Here is a 25,617-nt window from a genome sequence, read left to right on the forward strand (position 1 = left end):
CATAATCAGATCAGTAGGTAATATTTGCGTGTAGGAGTAACAAACATCCACACTCACAAATTTTCGCATTTATAATATTAGTAGGATATTTTTAAATAAATACTACATAGGCGAAAAATTTAACACTTTATACTCTAGGGACAAGCCACGCAAACATTGATATTTGGTACATCCAGTACATATTTGTCAAGGGTAATTGTTTCTGAGGGCCGCATAATAACACCCCTCGGGAACTGGGTAAATTATGACAACGGGTAAATACTGAGAATTGGGGGAATGTACAAAATTAACGATTATTGATGAAATATTTATTAGTTTGTATCGGGTTGTGTGAAATAGGAACCATGTTTTTGATTTTATAAACGGTTCTTTATTGGATTTCTATAGATAATTTATAAGACCATAAAAGCTATATTTTTCCGAGCTAAATGCACACAAAACATAATGCATGCTGACATATGATGCATAAATGCATTTGCGTTACGTGACAAGTAATTCCAGTGACAAAAATAAACGTTAGAAAGAGTAAATGAAATTTTTGTCTTTCATCAGAAAAGGGTTCATTTTTGTTCTGTAGGTCCAAGATATTCATCAGAATTATATAAGGGCAACTTAAGACCTAATCTATTTTAGATTCTCATATGCATAGTGGGACTCAACGTGTATAATATGGTCTCCCATCCACTAACCAACCTCGGCAAGAGTAGCTTAACCTGAGCGGCTGTACTCAGCCACGGCAATAATGTCATTTCACAACAAATATACCAAGAGCAAAATCTAACTCAAAGAAAACAAATTAAAGTAAAACAACATACAAGTGTCATTATGCGTGGGCCCAAGTAGAGCAAAGTTATTCAAAGGACATTATATAATCCACTGGCATCCAGGGAAATTACATCAGCATATAAATAACTAGATGTTGCTCAAAATTAAGTGGGAATTTTGAAACCAACATTTTAAAAGCGTGAAGCTTTTCTGATAGAAGCTCTTGGTATGTTTTTTGTAGACAGCGTAGAGTCACTAAACTAATTTACATGAATCAAGGATATATTTTCTACTAGCTGACCCGCGCAACTTCGCTTCCGTCCAATAAGAGAGAACGGGTGAAATTATTTCCCGTTTTTGTGACATTAATTACTGGTTCTCTGCTCCTTTTGGTCGTAGCGTGGTGATATATAGCCTATGTCCTTTCTCGGGTATCAAAATATCTCCATACCAAATTTCATGCAAATTGGTTCAGTAGTTTAGGCGTGATTGAGTACCAGACAGACAGCCAGACAGAGTGACTTTCGCATTTATAATATTAGTATGGATAGTTCACTTACCAGTACATGGCTAGCTACTGGAATAATGTGACACATTTTTTTATGTGTGTTGTGTAGTAGGCAAGTAGTTACGTCAGAAGGTAATCCAGACAAATTTGCCAGGTATATTTTGTTAATTTGATGTCAGTCAGTCCATTGCGCTATTAAGAAGGCTCGTCATTATCTTTCTTCTTTTAATTTCTAAAGAATAATGCAAATTTTCAAGACCCCGGTTTTGAGTCCTCTTACGTGTATAAAATAGATAATCCATACTTACTAATTTTATAAATAAGTTTTATAATAAAGTAATTCTGTCTGTCTGTCTGTCTGTCTGTTACTCAATCACGCCTAAACTACTGAACCAATTTGTATGAAATTTTGTATGGAAATATTTTGATATACGAGAAAGGACATAGGTTACTTTTTGCCCCGGGAAAATGACGCATTCCCATGGAAAAATTCAGGTGGCGGACGAAGTCGCGGGTAAAAGCTAGCTTCGCTTATACATTTCTTTTTTACATATTTCAGTACCTGAAAAACAAACTTCCAATATGATGCCAATCTATTAAAACTGTTGCTAGGGTTAAGACTAGAAGTAGTGTAATACTCAATAATATTTTTATTATAAACATTTTCCAGTAGGTTCCCCGTCTTGTATCACCACTGCAACAGACAAGCAATCAGCAGGGAGTCTGTTTGCTTACGTCACAAGATGGCTGACTTTGAGTCGAAGCGGTGCGTGTAATTGAACAGGAAGGCTTTAGACGTGCTCTGATGTTTACTACTGTATTTGAGATAATTGTCATATTTATATGTGACGGTGGAAGGAAGAAATGTATGACTTTCTTTGTAATATTACTACGATTGAAATAAGTGGCACAATGACGTTTATTCTTTTGTTTTGGCATTGGGGGAGTCTAAAAATACTAACAGCTGATTTAAATATGTATCAGTTCACTTTAAAAGCTATATGTTAACAAATTTTCACAGCCATTCAGTCTATCCTGTCTCCATTTTATCGATCGTCGACAATATCGTCTTCACTCAAAGATAATAAATTAAAAAAAAGACAACTTAAGACAGGCCGTGTTTTCTATCTAAAAAACATTTTTTCGTCAATTTATACTCTCTCTCAAAATCTCTCTAAGAAATTATGTTCAATGAATACTTAATCAGTTTTTTTAGACCCCATGACATCATTTCGACATCACCTATCTCCTTGTTCGTTTTTACTGCTGGCTCACGAAAAAACCATGGTTCAAATTAGGCAGAGGCCACCATAAAAAAGTTTGCAACACGTATAAAATTAATTATTACGCAACAGACGGCTCGTTGTGAATAATTAACCATAATTGGATTGTTAGACACGACACTACGCAATACGTGAAACTAGACATGGTATTTTGTAAAAATGTATTTGTTTAGGAAGGGAAGGTACATTTACTACTAGTAATCTCTGATAGCTCTATGGGAAGAAGACGTGACTTTATGTACTTATGTGGATTTGCAAAATAAGTGCATCTAAGTGCAACTGATAGATTTATTTTAGGACTCTTTTTTGTTCCGAGGCCAGTATTAATTATTCTTGTTGGGGTTTAGTGGTTGTAAAAATAACATTAAAAATCCATGTTTTAACGCAATTACATACATTTACGGAAGCGTTTTTTTAACATCGTGCATAGCTAAAGCTTATCATAGTACGGTCTTTGTACCTCAAAAGAAATGGAAGAAGGGACTTTTATAGGATTACTTTGTTGACTAGCCGTCTGGTTATCTGGAAAGATTATTTCTCAAAATAAGGTGTAGAGGCATCCATTTAAAACATGAAACATATTATTATAATGATTGGAAAACGTGAAAGGAAAACGAAACATTAGCAATGTCTTTACAATGTAAAAGATTGACAAACGATACACAATAATTGGAATATTACAAAAGGTATTGGTTTCACAAATTGCAATCGTGTGTTTGCACTTAGCATGGACTGTGATGTTTCTTTGATTGACACTCTGTTTTCTAAGTCATTTGTATTTAAATAATATACTATTAGCCAGTTTCACCACCTCTGAATAAGGTGCGGTTAGGTTATTAGGTAAAACTTACAGATTTTTTAATTCTTCTACTGTGAAACTAGCCTTTAATGTAACTGTTGCCGAGCATCTAATGCATTTTTTCACTGAATTATTTTATTACTCTACAACTGGTGGGCAAGAGTCTCCTACTGGAATGACTAAGGTATTAAGTCTCGAGCCCACCACGTCGACAAAGTGCGGGTTTGGGGACTTTGATGACAGAAAGATTGAAGATGAAAAAGGCGTGTTTCTATGAATGTCTGCCAAAAGGCTTCATACTAAACTGTTTATGAACCATTGGTTTATTAGAATTCAAAACTATGTATGGTACATAATATATAGTTTATTAGAATATGCATCACGTTCAATTTGGCACGCTTAGTTCAAACCAGACGCTAGAATGATTGTCTAAAACTGGCACAAATCACATGCGTTTTTTGTTGGGCAGCTGTAAAAAATCGGATACCATTTTAGTCAACATGTTACAGAATAGTTTTTTAAACGAGTGATTGAATTCGATTCATCATTTTTACTAACGATCTTTGTTGTTCGTTATACGATGGATGCACGTGCTATATATGCAAGATAAAAATTAAACAGAATATAAAATTGGTATACGTTTGTCCAGCTTATTTCAAGGTTTGAGTTTTGGGGGTTCCCATCATAGTAAATATAATAGCTTCTAACGCGAAAAACATACTGTTTGTTTTTCTTTTATGCCAGAACAGCTGATTCGATTCAGAAAAATAATTGCAGGATGATAGTTTACACCGCAGGGTAACTGTATTATTTTGGACAAACAATCTGAAACAAATCTACGGAATAAGCCTTATTACTTTACATTTTTTTTTATCTCCCTTTATTATTCTCAAACACCTCATAAAGCCCCGTCATATATCCTTCAAGAAACATTTTCTAAGACTCAGAGAACAGATTTATCCCACTTTATTTGAAGAGAAATAAACGTGAGTTGTTCCTGCATATTTAATGCGCGTATACCCACAGGTTAAGACGTCAAGCCTCAACAGGCTTATGCAAACAGACGGATGGGGAAATATTAAAGAAGTACTCTTGCCTTTTTGTTACCATTTTACTAAAAAAATACTTTTTTACTAAAAGGCCTGCCTGGTAAATGACAATTGACTCTTCCCCTACCACATAGGATTAACATTATGAATGGCAAAAAAGTAAGTGTATTTCATACACACTACCTAAACAGACTGACTGACATTCTGGTATAAGCGTGAAAGAGCTTCAACGAAAATATATTTTTGTGACTGACAGTCGAATGCAGAATGTCATTCAATTTTAAAGTATTTCTGATACCTGAAAGTGACAAGGACAGTATAATACTTGAGAGTTTCTTATTGACAAGGGACGTATCAGAATGTAATTGTTAGCAACGTGTTTGTAGAAAAGGTCTACATTAACAATAAAAACGATAGGACTTCGGCTTCGATTGATTCAGGTGAAAAGCCCGTAGTCTGCCTTGCTAGCTTTATTTTCTGTACCTATGCAGAAATTGTACTCAGACTCAGTATTTCCCTGGCAAAAAGTTAAATCCTTTTCAAAAGATCATGGTTCAATTCCACGAAATGACTATAACTCGAAGAGTTTTCTCCCAAAATCTCATAATTTCCTTTCATACTTTTGAATTTTTAAACAATTTCCTGCAACGTACTTGGGAATAAGCACAGCTGTATCGTGAGAACGGTGTCCGAATAATTTATTCATTGCTCAACGAAAACTGAGTTGGCAGGATACTTTTACCGGCAGTTTCCTTGCATTGAGGCCAGTAGGGTCTTATCGTGGAATAATAACGATCGGTTTTGACTAACAGATGACCGATTTTTGAATATTAGGAATATTTGCCGCAGTCTTGATAAAAAGGTTGGGAGATTGAGGGTAGGCGAACAATTTGGAATTTCAGAAGTACATATAGCTAAAAAAGGGAAAGAAAATTGGCTTTATGTTTCAGAAACGTATAATTTACGAATTTTACGTATATTTCAAACACTATTTAATGATTTTTTTGTGAGTAGCCCTGGTACAAAGTCTATTGCCATCACCGGTAAAAAAACGTATTAATAAATACAGATCTCTTCCAGGCACACTTGCAAAATTTCGATCTTGATATTGCTAATGGAATCAGCTAACTTAATTAAAGCAACAAGGAAACTTTACTTTTATGTTATAACTGTGAATTGTGCATCCGCTCAAGCAATCAAAAAGACAATACCATAATAAAATGAACAGTTCCTTTAGTTATGGACAATCCGTTAACCTCATAAAAAGTAGTCTACAGTTCTTGTCAAATTGGAATCACACGATCTATGAGAGATATACTTACATACATATTTGTCTACTGATACTATAAATGCGAAAGATTGTGAGGGTGTATGTTTCTTACTCTTATTAAACAGGTACTTAAATGGATTTTGTTGTTTGGCACAGGTTGTTTACAACCTACATTAAACAAACTTTTTACCGAATGTTACCCTTAAAAATTATTCAACACAGACGAAGTCGTGAACTTAGAGTTTGTATTATAAATGCGCAAAATCCCTCCCGTGATACGATTTCACAAAAAAAACACTGGATCGATTTCGATGCATTTTATTAGCATTTTGTTGAAGTCCCGGAATCACACATTGGCAACATTTTTCTTCAAAAACCCATCACTAAGGAGCTGAAATAATAAAACTACATCCGTGAGAAATCCACTAATACAGAATGAAATAAAATACTAAAATAGCGTAACGCAAACTCAGGTAATGTTTTCAAACATTACGGCATGATTTATTAGGAACGAAAAGGTGTGAAATCGGCGTAACGATTTTAGATTGGAAATCAAGCTGGAGTTCTTTGTTGCAGAACCTTGTGATATTTGGGTGCCAATCAAATTGGTTTACAATGTTGGCGGGAAATATTCGTGAACGGGTGAATGAGATTTTCTTTAAAGAAAAAAGCCAATAGGAAAGTAATGAAAAGTAAATATAGGCATACTAAGAGGTTTATTTACGTGTACGAGTATAGTAGCTTAGAGAACAGTAAAATACATAAATACATATGTATATATCATCATCATTCATATTTTTCATATTCAGAATCCACTGCAGAGAAGTTTATTTTGATATTACCTGATTACCTAAGCACTTTGTCGTACTAAGTACCCGAGTTTTTTCCTAAACTTATAAGTCCGACAACTTAGTGGAGACACTTGGCTTGCACGATTTATCTGGATTATAATTAATACCTTTGTGTTGGTATCATCAATAAAGCAGTCGGCCACCATTAGCTCTACAGCTTGTGGTTAATAATGTTCTAAATGCTAATTTTATATGCATCCACCATCCATAAATTCTTGCATACAAGGCTCTTTACAAGTTTTTGGACAATAGTAATCGAATATTATTTTAATAACACTAAAATCTGATCGGGACCTTGAACAACAAAACAGATCAAGAACATATCCGTTGGACAACTTAGACTACTAAGAAAAACACTATTGAAGAATGCGAAGTGCTTAAATTCGGCCGTTAAAAAGCAAATTAGTATTCAACTGAAGTTCTAGGTACAACTTAAAAGTCTAAACACGATCGAATGCTAATATTTGCCGTATTGTAGATGAGCACAGATTTAGAACCGAAAAGTGATTAAATTTAGTGCCGACAAGGCACTAGAAATAGAGAATATAAGTTTTGTATCAACTGGGAAGAGAAAATTATTTTGAGACCAAAGAACGCCATTTGGAACGATTCTTACAATCTTCCCTTACCTCATTCACATCCATACATCTTGTCACACATGACCAATCAACTTACTCGAACAGCCCGTTTCAATACCTTTTAAATACAAAATAATTACATGGCGACATTTATCGATTTTCCTTTGTATCAAAAATACATGACGAGTCATTAATTCCCCGAGATTCGTTCATTTTTAATCAGCACTTTGAGTGTTAATTATTTAATAGCGGTTGCCTGTTCGTTTCTGTTTACGTCATAGCGAATCTTGTTTATTGGTAGACTGAGTTTATTTCGGAGAGCTAAATAGGTAAATCATAAGTTTTAAATTCGCTTTTCAATTAATAACCAAATAAAATCTGAATTAATCTTGAACAAAATGAAATCGGTTCCGCAATATTTATTGAACAACAAAACCGACTGGACTCACTTGTTCGGCTTGTGCCGATCGGTTGCATCTAAACGCATTCAGTTTTACCGGCCGGCTATGCCGTTTATTGCCGAACAGAATATGTGTGTGATAAGCGTTACAGATAATATATGCCTACCAATAGGTATAAATTTCAATAATTCTATCGTAAAATACGAAATCCTTCCGCAAATTTCGCTTACATCGCCACGCACATAACACGGGCAAAAAGTCTCACGTAATAGCAGAAAAACTAGGAAACGGAATAAAAAAACGTTGCTAATCCATTTGGTAGCATCCATCATGTCTTGTCACGCGAACACTTCTATAGCAGATAACACGTAGTTTATGTATTTATAATACAATTTGATTCACTTGTAATAGTTTTTTCCTGAATCGTTTTTTGTGTCTTCTTCTGGTTACTTGTGCTATGGCAATAGGTACGCCCCTTATAAATTTAAGTTTCACCTTTGCCTACGTTAACGGACATAGCTGGCGTGATTTTAGAAGCTTTTGTTTATTTTTTTGGTAACGTACCCTATGGCAATAGGCTCGCCCCCTATTACACGAGACTAACGTTGTAAAAAATTGTCGAAAAGTGGGCGGTTTCCACATTTGCCTATACGAACGGTTACAGCATACGTGATTTTATAACTAATTAAAAATACAACGCTTGCTCGTTTAATGAAAATACTACAAGCTAATTGAATTTTTTCAACAGACAATTTAATGATTTATTATATGACATGCAACAAAGCAGTTATAGCCAATTCAAACAGTGTTTAGCAAGCTATACCGAAATCAGTGTTAAAATAGGTAATTATTTCTTGCAAAATTAAGCAAGGCAATTTAATTAGTCCCCCTTAACATATAGGAGTGAAAAGATCTTCTTTGTCTTACTCTTCCGACGTCAAATAGGACCGGTACATATTGTCTTCTTCCACTTATCAGCCATCAACTCTGTCTTGACCGCTTTCATTTCAGATGGCAGTGAAAAGATATGTAAAAAAGTTTTTTGAATCCAAGAGACTCAAAACAAAGTAGTTTCCGACCGTCTTCAATCAAACTAAGGTAAACATTTTCAAGAGGCCTCGAAAACTTTGACATTAGATTAATCTGTAATTATACGAAAGTGGCTGCAGATTCAACATAATAACCAGACTGCAACCGCATTGGGTATTGTTTGTGCACGAATTGAGGTCAATTTTCATATTAATGTCAGTTATGGAGACACAGGAAATAATTACCTTTTGACCTACCTAATGTAATTAGAGTGAATTACCGTTAAACGCTTACATTATGATACGTACTTGCATTGCTTTTGATTTGTATCTGACTAGCCGGCACTCGCACGGATATCTGCACGGATGCATATCTTATTTAAACACTTTGGTGTAGATTTTCTAAAATATAGGTAGTCTATCTTGTATTTCGGGTCTTCAAGCATTCCCATAATAAATTTAATCTCAATTGGTTCAGTGGTTTACCCATACAAGCGTGACAGGCAATCATATATTATATAGGTAAACTTTTGTAATATTAGTATCGAAGTATGGGTTGGATTACAAGATTAACTAAGACAATAAGCTCTGCTATTTGGACTAAATATCGTCCAATCACGAAACAAGCGAGAAGCGGTATCAAAATTCAATAGTAAAACCAGTACAAATAGAAATAGAAAGAAAATTAATCGAGCTACAAAAACGACAACCAAAACAACAACGTTAGATAATTGAAAGAACAAACTTTACAAAACACTAACTGAAAAGCAGACAAACAATCGGCTCAATCTCAACAAAAACAATCTACCAACTTACTGTCATCGCGTAATCCTACCGAAATTTTGCTCAAAGAATTTACAAGTCAAACAAAAGGAGTTCCCAAGTGCGATGATCACGATAACAGAAGATTACCGGTAACGTCCGCATAAAGCCCAAGACAATGCCTCATTACATGACATTACGAAAATAGGTGTAATTTGTCAGAAAAAAAACTGTTGAACGAACACACAAATGAGCCGGCCATTCTGTTTCATAACGTGTTCCGCGAATCAGTGAGATATGAAGAATTATAGAATTATATTACTTGAAAAGGAAGATAGCAGATATGTAGGTATGGCTTTTGGGCGCACGTGGGAGAAATAATAGTATCTCGAGAAAAACTAGGTACTTACATACCTATTATACAACCATTGACATAAAAGATCAAATTTTGACACTTTTTGAAACCGCAAAGTTGAATAATCGATACGTGAGACAATAAATATGAATGGGATTTTGTCATCTTATTACGTGAAAACGGCTACACAAATAAATATTAAGTTTGTCAGGTCGAAGACTACTGAAAAAATTAACTTTTTGTACTAAGAAAATACAATGAATGAAAGGACCAAATTGTTTTCTTTTGTGTAGAAGTGGGCATAAGCTAGCATAAAATATTTAGCAAAAGATAATTAACGAAACAATTTTGAAATTAATCAATTATTTATTTATCGATATCGCTTATCAAGCTCCGTTGTCCAATAATTCAGCATTAAAATTAATATTCAAAATCAAATACAATCGAGAACGATTTCACGAATTATTTTGTCACGTTACTCACCATCGTGTCTGGCCATTAGTCACGCAGCGATAAAGCTTTGAAAATTAAAATTAGCTACGTCTAAAATGCCTAGATTTTAACCAGGTGAAACTGGCAAAAAGCCTGCGTCTCAAATGGTAAGAAAAACTGCAATCGTTTGGCCGTAATTGGGAAAAAAATACTGTGATTATAGGAAGGAAATTAGCACGAATAAAAATCTAAAATGTTGACAAGAACCAAATTACACGGATGTTGGATATTATCTAGGTATGTTTAATTTTATAACTACTAATAATTTGTTCGATTGTAGTAAATCAGCTTTGAAATGCTGACAACAAGACAATTACGGGGTATCTTATTCTTTTCACACACGGGCAAAAACGAAGACAGAAATTAATCATCAACATTATTCATTATACATCATAATACCAGCAACATTATTAATTAAGACTGCAGCTAAATTCATTTATATGAATTCAAAAGCAAATACTTTATTATAAAAAGAAGAAATTTTTCACAAAAAATAGAAATACAAAAGAAAAACATCATCCAAGCGCGCGTAATGCATTTAACAGCGAAGATAATCTGATCCAACCTGTTTCAGCAGAGGAAGGAAAGGGACAAAAAATGCACCTAATTAAGAGTTAGAGTGGGAAGGATAATACAAATTAGACGCCGTAACACCGGATGAGGTAATTGGAGGACTTGTTTCTCAGGACACAGTTTGTGATTTAGTTGACAAAAAGTTGACTGATGCAGTATTGATTGCCGAGGATGAAGGCGATGTAAGATTAGTTCTGCGGCTTCCTGTGACAGCGATTTCTATGCTAATGGGAAAGGTAAATAGATTGTTATTTTTATTTTTAACTAGTTCTTCGTTACTTCTCACGATTCTGTCCGCGTCGACTATGGCTATGTGACTTATTACCTGCATAATTCTTGTTCCCATGCGATTACAAGAATAAAAATATCCTATGTGCTCTATCGAGTCTCTATCTCTGTTACAAAATTTCATTTAAACCGTTCACAGGTTAAGTCTCTGTTCAACTTTTTACGTGCCCTCCGAAGAGGGCACGTAAAAAGTTGGTCCCGGTTGTTGTCAATTAAGATAACAATCGTTAAACTACGTCAAAGGCCTTCGGGCGGCTTGAACAACTTTGACACTAGGTTGACTACTTACTATACGATAAGAAACAAGAAAGACCATTTCCATATCCCTTACCTAAGTTGGTAAAAGACTTATGGTAGTTGCAAAAAACGGATACTCAATCAAATCTGATAATAGGCACCGAATAAAAATTTATAAAACTAGAAGAAAAATGATTCCATGTTTACTACTTAATTTCTAAAAAGCTCCCTAAATAACTTTAATAACGAGATTTCTTCAAAGTTTTAATTATTCAAAGGTAATTTTCGAATACCTTTGAGAGTTTTAAATAAGAGGCGCTACGAAACAAATTGTGTAATAAAATAAAATGAACGACTGGTCGTAAAATTGGTTTTTCAAACGTTACTGTTTATCGTAGACTTGCTTTTAGCTAATTAAATTCTTTTAGTACGATCGTGATATCTCCTTTTCCCTGTAGATTTTGTATCACGTGTAACCAATTCTACTTTTACAGATTAATGAGGTAAGTAGCATATAAAAATACAATAATGCATAAAAGTCCATATAAAAATACATATCTGGGTAAATTGGAGATATAATTATTTTAAGAGTGAATGAATTTCATGTAAATTCACGTTAGCTTACGCAAACTAGAACTAAAGATAGTGGTGGAAAGAACTGTAGACAATTACTTTACCAACTAGGTATAGTAAAATGTCTCATAATAATACAAATCCTAATGCAGTTAAGTTTGAATCCTTGACCGTTACTAAAGCAGTGCAGGTTGGCATTAACGGCAACTAGGTCAAACTATCGCTAATGTACTACTACCCACATATTACATACACGTATGAACATGTATGTAGGTGTGTGTATGTGTTCCGAAAACTGACAGATTCAAGTTTACGCCGACTAATGCCGTAATGAAATAAACGTTAACGAAGGTAGCTTCGCTGACGTGGGTAATATTAATTATATTACTACGCTCATTTTGGCATTTATGTATTTCAGATTTTGGAACGACCAGTGTCGTTTATATTTTTTACTTCATAAAAAGATAACATTTTCATCTGTATTTTTGTTTATTTAACTTGTCTCAAATTGAAATATTTTCAAAACAAATTAAAAGGTCAAACTACTGATGTTTGACTATTAAATTCAATTCATAAAATCAGGTTTATTACATGAACTATAATTTGAAAACACAGACAATAATGTTTATGAGATCACCAATTAAGATTGTAGGCTTTAAAACATAAAACAGGGTTTTCCAGAATATCTCTCAAGTATTTTCTACTTAGGCAATTATATAATTTCTAGGCCTAAACTTAATACAATACTTTGAGAAGAATTTCTTGGTAAAGTACGACCTTGTTGGGAAATTTTAATGTCGGTACATTTCGGACATAGCTGCCAAAATTAACGAATAACATTTCTGAGAAGTAGCATCGAAATGAAAATAATATTATAAACAAAATAGCTAGTGTAATTATTCACTAAATACAAATTATAATTTTCAGTTTAAATTATGTTTTAGGAATAAATAAATGTTTATACACGATCTTATCCAGCTAAAACAATAATATTTTTACAACCAAAATAAATCAAATCTTGCTCAAATGAGTGTAGACTGGTACCGAAGAAGGGCACCTGCTATGATGCCTGAAAACTCCTTTGGCATCATCTATTTTCATACATGTTTTCCAAATAATATTTTGTTGAAATATACAAAACAAATTGTACCTAACGTAGCGCCAATTTTCGTGAAATTGTTTCAATTGCTGTTATTAAGAAGGCTTTCGAAGTCTGTCTAGAACCTTGGCTACTAAATATGATATTTTCTTACTAAATACTTTAGTAAAAATATTATTTGGAAGGTCTCTAGTATGTATTTAAGATCCAGATCTGTATAAAATGTCTCATTTGTTGGCACTGCTACAATTAGATCCAGACTTACTTACATTTCAAATCTCAGAATTGTCTTCGTCAAAAATTCTGCAGCAAAAAAGACAAATATGAAAGACTTCTAATACGAGACCGAAAATTGCTAAGGCTTTTTTCCATTTTGGTAAAGCTGTCTGCAAGAAGCACTATGTGACGTATTTAAAAGTATCTTGTTGCAACAAATCCCATAAAGTCTTGGACAAATAATGGCTAAATATCACCTTCCTAAAATTACCTTCCATCGACGACCATACAAAATTCCTCCGTCGGAATTTTGTATGGTTTCACGATGCACAATAGCATAGGTATACCATGGTACTTACTATTTCAAGTAGCCGAATAAGAAACATAACAAATCTGAAAATGTTACGTTTGTTTGAACGCGCTCTCGGGAAAGAACCTGTTGGATTTGTAGAAGTCATTTAGGTTAGCCACATTCACGAAGACATCAGGCTAACGAACTATGGTCTAACAAGCTAGTGGCATAATGTAAGAAAAAGGTCTAAATTTACTTCAATTGTACTTTAAGACTATGTGATAAATTGTATTTCTTCTGATAGAACAATATATATTTTGCTTTCTAGATATAAATGTTGTTCGAACTGAATTCCAACAAAATTTATGTTAGCTATACAATATTTATATGTATAGATTTTTCAATCTAAACATGGCAGACATGTGGGCGTTTTTCCAGTTTTATATGAGCTTTTTAACAAAACCAACAAGGCAGTCAAATAAATCAAAAACAATAAATCCGCGGATGAATTTCAAAGCCGCAGCGATCAGTTACTGGGCATCATCAATTTTCCGATGTACGTTCCGAACGCGCAATATGTCAGAGGTCGGCTGAAATGTTAGCACGAATAACAACAGAGTATGCCTACAGTGTGTACAGTGAACAAAGTCACTACAGCTATCAATTGTTCTGTTCAGGTGTAATATTTTCATTTTCCAAAATCTTTATCCTAGAAATAGACTCGATGGTTTGACAGTCTTTACCTGCAAATTCGTCAACATCATTTACCGGAGTTATCCGAATCTAGAAAATTTAGTTCCAGTTTCAGGCAATTTATAATGATATGAGAATTAAGTTTGAGGCAAAAGATTTTAAACGTTTCGAATACAAAGAAAATTGCACCCGATGTGACGCGACAATGTAATGCCACCAAAAACATTCTGTAAAGCCTCAAGTCTCGCAGCTCAGTCTTTCTGGCGTAAAAAGTGGTGAGATCTATATAATACCAAGTCGATTAATCTATTTCGACTCTACTTAAAGGACCTTCTGTCTTAAGTTATTACATAAGTTATTATCATGCCAATATTAAAAATATTTTACGTTTAAAACAAATAGACCGACCTGGCCATCGCATGATTTGTATGTATTACACTACACAGCACGACGAGAAGTTAATGCTCCTGAAATAATGGCGAATTTGTGTTTTCATGCGATGACCAAGTCGATCTATTTGTTTTAAACGTAAAATATTTTTAATATTGGCATGATAATAACTTATGTAATAACTTAAGACAGAAGGTCCTTTAAGTAGAGACGAAATAGATTAATCGACTTGGTTTTATATAGATCTCACCACTTTTTACGCCAGAAAGACTGAGCTGCGAGACTTGAGGCTTTACAGAATGTTTTTGGTGGCATCTCACTTCTTTTTGTAGAACGAACATAAGTCCAATTTGTATGGAAAGACGTTTTTTCTTATAATTCAACATATTTTCCTATGGGAATGTTTTTCAGTTTCATGGGCTAAGCACCCTTACCCACCTTATATCCCCTCCCGTTATGCCTCATATAGTATGTACCTATCTACACCTATTATTTATTATTTTCTACAGTAATAATGATTCTTAACTGCAAATGTAATCTTGTAATCTTATACATTTATATGGGATTACAAAGTTAATGTTGCAGTTTGTGTATTTAGAAAACTGGACCGAAATTAGAAAATATTGAATTTTTCCCATGATTAAGACACTTAACCCTATTTGTATTCTAAATTTTAAGCTTCTAAGTCTGCTAGAAGTACCTTATACTTTTGATGATCGGTGAGTCAGTGAGTCAGTGAGTCAGTGAATCAGTGAGTGACAAAATTCAAAATTTTAACAAGTTGTCATTTTTAAACTACTGGTTAAAATTGACTGAAATTTTAAATATACCGTGTTTATACAATGAATAATAAGTAGCTGACAATTCAGGCTTCTTGTTTTATCCACAACGACATTATAGGGGGGTCGAAAATAGCCCGAATTGCTTCGAGAAAAGGATGGTACGGCCGTGTCGCTTTTTTTTGCTCGACTTGCGGGGGCACTTCCGTGCCCCCAGATTTGGGAAAAATACAGAATTTAAAGCTTTATTGAGTTTTAATATTGTTAAGGCCTTGTTCGCCCAGGCCTGCGAGCTTATCACGTATCTCAGTTGACAACTAGCGTCCGTCAAATTGATTGTCACTATTCAGTACACTCCTGCATAGACGTCACGTGTTCAACACTAGACTCTAAGAGAGAAAACAATGTACAGCACAGTGGCTTTCAAACGGTTGTCGTATAAAACACGTACCTATTGGCCCCCGTGAGTAAATATATTGTAAGAATGGATTTGCGAGTACTGAAACTTTCAATGCTGACTGTACCTTAGCAACGAATTTTCGCAATAGTGCATTACTGTTCTGCAAATATTATGTCGTAATTGGATAGGTTTACTCGACAATCAAACGTCGAAAGGTCATTTAGTGGACAATTGTAAAAACGAATAACGGTGTTCAAAATCGAATCATTTATTAATTTACGTCGTACTAGTTTTAGTTAAAAGAATATCTTATGAATGAAAATGAATCGCCAAATGTAAACTTAAGAATGGCTCTACCAATTTGACTTATTGTTTTTGTCAAAATTGTCTTTAAAACACGGGAAAGGTTTTTATGGTGATAAAGAAAAACAAAATGCATAGAAAATTCGTGAGCGAGCTTGCGCGGGTCCGCTAGTTCTTTATATTTTAAATGAGAAATACTGGCAAGAAATAAGCTGATACTATGTTTAACACGTTCCCTGCCCGCGACGCGTATGTGCGTTCTACAAAACGCACATACGCGTCAGGGGCAGCGAACGTGTTAATCGCTTATTTATTTGCAATCACCCTGGGTAAATTTTCGTTTCCTCTCTGCCGAGCTCAGCTATAAAATTTACTGAATCCAAGTTTTTATTTATAGCAATAAATTCAAGTTTTTTGGCTAAATTCCACGGACACTTGCGACAAAACTAGCACGATACACTTGACATTGAAAGTATGAACGAAACACAATACATTATGTTGGCGCCCACTCGTTCCTGACACAACTACCCTTACAACATAAATATTCAAGTAATACACGAACTTCTTGACTTATTAAGAATATTTTTTGAAATATTGTAGGGAATTTGTTAGCAACTTGAGAACATTCTAGAGTTTTATTCTAGGAAACCAGCAAGTTCATACTACTTCTACACATAAGGTTCTTCTTCTTCTTCTTCTTATCGTATGGTTAGTGGTCAACCTAGTGTCAAAGTTGTTCAAGCCGCCCGAGGGCCTTTGACATGGCTTAACGACTGTTATCGTAGTAGATAACAACCGGGACCGACTTTTAACGTGCCCTCCGAAGCACGGAGACGCCCAGTTCAAATACCACTATGCGGTCACCCATCTATGGAGTGACCGCGCCAATGGTTGCTTAACCCACAGATCGTTTACCAACCGGTGAGCTCAACTGGCTATGGGCGCCACTACACATAAGGTAAAAAGTACTTATTAATTCTATACATATTTTCACAGCATCAAATATGTACCTATTCCTAACCTTGAAAAAATTGTTTTCAGCTTGTGTGCACAACAATAAGATGATGAAAAACAAATTAATTGAGAGCATTTTTTCCATTATTCTACTCGCATGTGAGTGGACCTACATCGCATAAAATTGGTCAAGTGATTTGACGAGCCGCGACCCCTTGCAACCTAATCTCACATTTCGTGCTTGAAATGTATTAAGAGTAAAATAACAAACTTAAATTAGATCATAGTTTGGAAAGCAATTACACAATCAATTGTCATTTCCCCAAAACTTATTTTTAACACCCCACTTAAGCAAACAAATTGACGAACCTTCTGAAGAACATATACATCTTATTGATTCTCAAACGAGTATAGTTCCTTATAAACGCAAACAGGCTAAGTGTATAGGTTGAAGGACCGTTACTGGCCTCATACCAGTTTATCCAGTGCAGTACTTAGGAATAGTACTTTTATACAGCTGCCTGTTGTAGGAAAACATTCGACAGATGCTGAATTACTTTGAAGACTGTTTTTTTACGAGCTATATAGGGATACATAATAAAAAGCCTTTTAAAAAATATTTATAGAGGTCCATATTCTTGTCTTTTAATTTTTAACAGAAATTATACTTATGCGTGTACAACATTTTTTGATTCATTTTTGGCTTTGAAGTGGTTGGAACAAGATCGACACCAGATTTTAGAATAGAAAACAATTTTATTTTGACTGTTACTGTTAGATACTTAGACCTGATCTTTACATCATTTTAATGTAACCATATCGTATAACGTAAAAGTATTTTCAGCTAATAAGATTAAAAAGAAGTCTATCATAATATGTGACGGAATTAAGACCAAACTTACAAAAAATACAAACGTCAGAATAAAGAGAGAAGAGCCTTCGTTTTGAACTAGGTTAAATAAGCATTCCATAATAAAGGGTAAAAGTATAAAAGTAAAGAGAACCAATTAAGTACAGATGAAAGTTTAATAGACCAGGTGTTGAATAACTTGACGAAATATCCAGCCTTATTGCGAATTTCATTGTTAACGAATAATTAGTTTGTTTGACATTTCACTAAATGTCACTATTACAAGTTTCGCTGTTATTTTCATTAGTGTTTTGTTCATCTCTTGTAAATGTGTTAACAATTAATTCATTTTAACAACAATTTAAGTACACCTTCTTCTAATATGAGGACTTGAGGACATTCTCAAGTTCAATAGTATCCTGTAGTTAGATGTATGGATGCGAATGAAGCAAATAAAGTTTGTAATACCCGGGACAAATATTTGTGTGATGAGCACGAGTATCTGTTTTGAGCCTGGTTGTTAATGTATCTATATAAGTATGTATTTAGAAGTATATATGTATGTTTATCAGTTATTCGGTTACCATAGTACAAGCTCTGCTTAGTTTTGGGATCAAATGACCGTGTGTGTTATCCAGTGATATTCATTTATTTATTAGGATCGTACCAAGTGGCGTTCTTTCGTCTCTGGCTACCCCTATGGGAAGGTGTGATTTATGTATGTTTGTACATAATATTGCACCTATAGCAAATTGTGTTACAGCTTTCCACTACGATATGAAGTTTAATATATAAGTGTGAGACTAATTCATTCTGCACGCATTTACCCGTGAAATAAAAATATCCGTTTAATATTATACGTAGTTTCTTTGATTAGATGTCCATAAAAGTAGATTCTAAAAGAAAAACATGCTGTATTGCCTCAACGTGGTCCTCTTTCTGAATCGTCACGTAACTTTATTAGATGAATACCTATAATAATTTGATCGATCCTACTATTACTCAAAACGAGAAATTTGTGAAAAGGTACGTCTCTGTTTATTTCTCGAAAAGTCTTCTCACGACAAACATACGCCCTATTTAATAAAGAACCCATACACAGTGGCAAGTTTTATTATTCCTTTAATTTTATTTTCTTGGTAAAAGTGCCCACTTAATCGAAGTATTGGTTTAAAATCGAAATTACCATATTTCTGATTGCACTTGACCGTGGGAAGGTACTTAGCAAGGAAAGGAGGTCATTGACTTACAGGATGATAACTGTACGTTTTATAAGATCACACGCTTAATAATAATTAGTACTACTACGAGACTAACGAAGACTTCTGCCACACCTAAATAATGCAAAAAGAATGCGGAAAGGGTCCAGGTTCAAATGCCTGGTCGGGTTAAAAAGTTTTTCCTGGGTCTGTCTTTCAGCCAAGACATTACAATGTTTGTTCGGAATATGCTGTGAGGTCACAGACCTCATTGCCTTCGAAGGGTGCGTGAAGCCGTTGGCCCTGCACCTGACCTCTTGCCGGTTGCGTCGGAATACCGTCCCACCGGGTTATGAAAGTGAGGGAATAGTGTACCGTGAATTGTACACACCTAATATAATTCAACGAAAATAAAAAAAATCGCACAAAATTTCGGTTGAATCTTACCACGGTTTCATACATTTCTAAGCTTCGTTTGAATGAAATTTGAATCTCCTAAACCTACGATTAGTTCGCCAAAGTACAAAAACAAATATCTATTGAGACACATAAAAGTTATCGAACATCAAAATTGTTACGACAATTTGGATTAACGAAACAATGTAAGCCTAGGGCTCTTACAAACAAACTCCTGCGCAGTTGACTAGTTTCAATAAAACTGTCCCAATTGACCTCTATCAGCCAGGAGGAAATTGCTAACGAAACAATCAATAAGGGCCGGACCTTTACAGTTATAAAATTTCGTCACAATATTATCTTTATATGCATAAAGGAAGGAAGTTATGCATATTGCTTTACCGTAACCTTGTCGCGTGAATAAATTATCGATTTTGTTATAACATGAATATTATCTGCATATATTATAAGGCGCTTGTTTACCTACCGATCGGTGCACGAAGATAAATAATCCTTATGTACATAATATTAATATTGTACTTACATGATACAGCATATAGGCATTTTTGTTACACTTCCATAAGAATTACTCTTTTTTTTTTTAGAACTTGTAACCAACGGTATGACAAAATGTATGAATGTGATTGAGGCAAGGGAAGTTTGTATAGATCGTACCAATTTACGTTCTTTGGTCTCTGCCTACCCTTATGGAAAAATGTATGATATTATGTATGTAGTTTTATGATATTTAAATCGCAGGATAGAAAGAAGTGATTGTCTTCATTTAGCATCATGGTGGTCTAGGCGTAAGGAATCTTCAAGCGGCTATGAAATATAGCCCTTATTGCCTACCTTTTATAAATGAAGACACATTAATTCCTAGTGCCTACATTAAGTAGGTAGTGTAAGTACAACATCGTAACCACAAAAGACGGATGCAACGCTGCATCGGGTATTATGGGAATCTTGTTTAGCCGGTTGATACAATGGTAACCACAATCGACTTACAAGGTGATCACTAGTTGTCAGGTATCAAATTCTCTCTTTTCGTTCTTTCTTTCTGACATGATTTGTTTAAATTGAATTTTAGACAACGTTTTGGGGAAGCAAATGGAAAATAAGAGCATCAACAGTACTTTCAATTTATCAAAAACGTCCCTTTTATTGATTTACAAACTATTTTTCATCTCTGTCCAAATGATAACAAACAAGAACAGCAGGAATAAGTTTCTCAAAATATGCGAATATTAAGTACCTTTTTCAGTCACCCACGTTCGTACTAAAAACTCAAGAATACAATAGGGATTCGTGTATATTAAAAAGACGAGAGACTGAGGACATCAGAACTTGAGTAATTTTATTCAGTACAATTTGTAGGGAGATAGCTCTCGAGGTACACCTCGTTAGGCATACCTACGGAAGTTTGGATGTACAAAGTTTGTACAATACAAATGCCATCAAAAACATTCTGTAAAAACCTCAAGTCTCGCCGTAAAAAGTTGTGAGATCTATATAATACCAAGTCGATTAATCTATTTAGTCTCTACTTAAAGGACCTTCTGTCTTATGTTATTACGTATGTTATTATCATGCCAATTAAAAAAAATACTTTTAAAACAAATAAACCGACCTGGCCATCGCATGATTTAATTATTAGTATGTATCACACTAATCAGCACGACGAGAAGGCAAGTTAATGCTCCTGAAATGTTAATGGCGAATTTGTGTTTTCTTGCGATGACCAAGTCGATCTATTTGTTTTAAAGGTATTTTTTTTTATTGGCATGATAATAACATACGTAATAACTTAAGACAGAAGGTCCTTTAAGTAGAGACTAAATAGATTAATCGACTTGGTATTATATAGATCTCACAACTTTTTACGGCGAGACTTGAGGTTTTTACAGAATGTTTTTGATGGCATCTCACTTCTTTTTGTAGAGCGAACATAAGTCCAATTTGTATGGAAAGACGTTTTTTTTTCATAATTCAACATATTTTTCTATGGGAATGTTGTTCAGTTTCATGGGTTAAACACCCTTACCCACCCTATACCCCCTCCCGTTATGCCTCATATAGTAGGTACCTATTTACACCTATTTATTTTATTTTCTACAGTAATAATAATTCATTAACTGCAAATGTAACCTTGTAATGTTATACATTTATATGGGATTACAAAGTTATTGTTGCAGTTGGTGTATTTAGAAAACTGGACCGAAATTAGAAAATATTAGATTTTTCCCATGATTAAGACACTAAACCCTATTTGTATTCTAAATTTTAAGCTTCTAAGTCTGCTAGAAGTACCTTAGACTTTTGATGATCGGTGAGTCAGTGAGTCAGTGAGTCAGTGAATCAGTGAGTGACAAAATTCAAAATTTTAACAAGTTGTCATTCTTAAACTACTGGTTCAAATTGACTGAAATTTTAAATATACCGTGTTTATACAATGACTAATTAGTTGCTGAAAAGCCAGGCTTCTTGTTTTATCCACAACGAAATTATAGGGGTGTCAAAAATAGCCCGAATTGCTTCGAGAAAAGGATGTTACGGCCGTGCCGCTTTTTTTTTTGCTCGACTTGCGGGGGCACTTCCGTGCCCCCAGATACGAGAATTGTATTGTTAACGTTGGTTATTGGACTTCAAATGATTCACTACAGTGTTATATTGAAGTCTTCTTCTTATCGTATGGTTAGTGGTAAACCTAGTGTCAAAGTTGTTCAAGCCGCCTGAAGGCCTTTGACGTGGCTTAACGACTGTCATCTTAATCGACAACAACCGGGGCGACTTTTTAGGTGCCCTCCAAAGCACGAAAAATATTGAAGTGGAATGTAATGATTGTACCTAAAGGATCTGTAATTGTAATATGGCAAATCCAAAAGGGTACATGTGCCTTTGAAATATGCGATGTCCCCTTTTCGAAATTGCTTTTCAAAAATAATACGTGGAATTGAGGAATGCATTAATATGGTAACGCCAACTCGTTACAAACTAAAATGAGTTCGGCAGCTGCATAACTACATTCTAGGGATATGAAAAACTAGCTTTTATCCAGCTTATATCTGGCTAAAAATACACTCGACAACGGGACTTATCAAAAAACAGAATTTGACAAATAAATTGAACAAAATTGAGCAATATTTTGATATAAACAACACAATACAATATACGGAATGTACGTAAGTCGAAAATCTCTTTCGATATTTCCAATTTTTTATGACTTTAAAACATCGAACTTTTGATACTTCTACCAAATTAATAAGCAAAAGTAACTACGTCACGTACGTAATACAAAATCCGCTCTAAACCCACAAATGTTGGCCACACTACCGCATAATGCCTAGAAGGCAATAACAGAAAGCAAAGTAAATTGTGGCGCAATAAACACAATATTGTGCACTTAGAATTATATCCGAGTAACAATCTCGAGATAATGTCCACAGCGACTTTGTTTACGTCTTCGCTTTACAGTTGTTTTCTGACTTTAAAAAATGAGGAGGTTCTCAATTCATCGGAATCTTTTTTTTATTTTAGGTGGTAGGGCTTTATAGTGCGCAGTCTAGTGTAAGTAGTAGTTACCGTCGAAAGAATTTACGCCTGATGATTGACGCGACGGGAGCGACCACAACAACTGAAAGAGCTCATACCATTTAAGGGTCAAGTCAAAGAAAAATTAAGAGATTTTCTGTCACAAAATTTTCATTGAATGCCTAGACTTTAGGACTTAACAGAAAAAAATCTAAATTATTTAAGTAGGTACCTACATCAATCATTTTTTATCAATATTATTATTGAATAATTACAAATGCCATCAATCAATTATCTGGTTGACTGTTATCTAAATTAAAGGATAACAGACTATTCTATATCAACACATATCTTACTATTATCAGACACTTACATAAGGATAATAATGATTTACTTATTATCATCACGTAGGTAGGTATAGCATTGATATAACTAAAATAGAGGATTATTTCCTGGTTGCTCAATGAGAACATATTATACAATGAAATATTGTCCATTTTAGGATACAAACTCTTTTAAAACTATTGGAGTGTTTTATAAACCCAACTTTACATAATATTAATATAACACATAACATATTTTAATGAAGTGTTTTAAAAACAAAATTGAACTATGATCAAATAGCATTTAAAACTAAAGAACTGTACTTTATGGTCAAGGCCAAGCAGTAAAAATAATTTGAACTGCTATATTTTTATGGTAACACTATTGGCTTATTTGAGATGAATATTGGTTTGATATTAGGAAGAGTTGGAACATTTTAATAAAAAAACTATATGAAGGTGAACTTAGTCATCAGCTCAATAATAACGTAGATATTAAATTAAGAAAGAGAGTGAGAAAATAAGGTTTTAAGATAGGTAGGTATATATTTTTGGTAGAACTATCTTGATTTGGTAATGTATAAAAATATTGGCAAAAGTTATTTTGTCCGCAGCTTATAACAAAACTGCTTTGTATTGAGCTACACAGCCTATGGAAGCTTTAATAAACTAATATAATAGAGCATAATATTTCAAAGTTTTGATTTGAAATAGTATACAAAGTCCAGCTACAATTATTTGTTATTTTCTGTCTGAAACAACTTGTAACAATGTAATTTATTAAACCCAAACCAATGGAGATTATAAATACTATAGGTTAAAACCTATGTACCTACTGATTTATTTTTTAAATATACACCTAAATCATAAGAATACAGTACCTAAGTATAGCTCCTTCCTGTAAATGAATATATTACCAAAATAAGCAACATTTGCAGAAATCCACAATTAATTTATAGCAAATACATAAAACTAATATTATGAGTTACTTTCTAGTTAGAATTGTAGTTTTTTTTTTATATAAAAATAAAACTTCAAGGTAAGGACATAGGTAAATGCATAACAAAGATAATTGCACATAAAATGGACGTAAAGAAACCGGATTTAAACGTAATAACCTAGTAGTTATGATATAATAACAATAACACAAAAACTACACCAAGAATGCAATAAGAAAAAATAAAAACAAAGCCTTACCGTTGGTCAGCGTCAACTTTTTAAAAATAGGCACAGGTCATACACAAATCAACTGAATATTTTTCACTGAACACACACACTTTTAGTCAGCTCACGTATTTAGTTTATTTCATTCAACATTCATGAAAACACGATAATAAAATATTCGGACAACGAAACACTGCCTTTTTTGTTGATTTGACGCACATTGTCAAATTCTCTGTGTTGACATTTTCAATTGACATCTCGTACCGACAATTTTGTCGGTAAAGCAGAATAAAACAGTTCGTTTCACTCATGGTTTTGGAGATTTCATTAATTTTAGGGCATATAGAACACACTTTAACAACATACTGACATTAGTAATACATAATAAAACTTGAATCAAACTTTGATTCGATATTTACTTAGTAATGTTCTTTTTAATATAACAGAGAACTTGTCACTAACTTCAAACCTGCGATGATATATGGTTGGTTTAGAATTTACTAGATGGCGCTATCAGTTTGACACCAGCTGATGTCCCGAATGTCATTAGTTCGGCATTTCAAAAACAGATGGCATTAAGATCGATATTTATAAGTTTTGAAAAGTGTTAGACGTTGTATTTTCGTAAAATTAAGTTTTTATATTTACTTGGATTTATCAAATAATAGTTTTAATTAGTATTTTACATTCATAAGTCAAATTGCAGAATGTATTCATTAAAAGAACATAGGGTGGGTACCTACCTAAATACCTAGGCAACATGTACTTTGGGTAGTTTTACTACATAGAAGTGGACTCAGCTAGCAACACATAAGTAGGAAGGTACATTAAGTTACCTATCAAAACAATGATCAATTAAAAATAAAAACCATGGCTACCAAAAGCAACACCATAAAGCGTTAAAAGGGGTAATAAATAAAACACCAACCCATTAATGCCTAATTATAAAGTCAACGAAATTATGAACCATATTGAATAACTAATATTGTACGTAATTCAATTTACTTTCCCGTGGTTTGAGGTTAAGTTGAGTAATGGCTGGTAAATCTGCCTACAGTATTATTATTGATACTTTTCTATCACGATATTGAGCGTTATAAACTGGAATTTAAAATAACGAAACGGAATTATGTACGACAAATCGTTATTAGTGTCACATTACTTTTTATTGCGATGTTTTTTCCCCTTTTACCCTTTTACTATAAAAACTATTATT

General features: G+C 33.9%; 1 protein-coding gene across 1 annotated transcript in view; it reads right to left on the reverse strand.

Annotated features, from left to right (window-relative positions):
• The window catches only part of LOC142977087 (uncharacterized), a 161,986-nt gene extending 137,364 nt beyond the window's left edge, over positions 1-24,622 (reverse strand). The window contains exon 1 of the mRNA XM_076120804.1: positions 24,435-24,622. The gene's annotated coding sequence lies outside the window, so the exon portion shown is untranslated. The remainder of the gene's footprint in view (positions 1-24,434) is intronic.
• Between the last annotated feature and the right edge of the window lie 995 nt (positions 24,623-25,617).

The sequence above is a fragment of the Anticarsia gemmatalis genome, chromosome 1, assembly GCF_050436995.1.
Source record: "Anticarsia gemmatalis isolate Benzon Research Colony breed Stoneville strain chromosome 1, ilAntGemm2 primary, whole genome shotgun sequence".
Classification (NCBI taxonomy): domain Eukaryota; kingdom Metazoa; phylum Arthropoda; class Insecta; order Lepidoptera; family Erebidae; genus Anticarsia; species Anticarsia gemmatalis.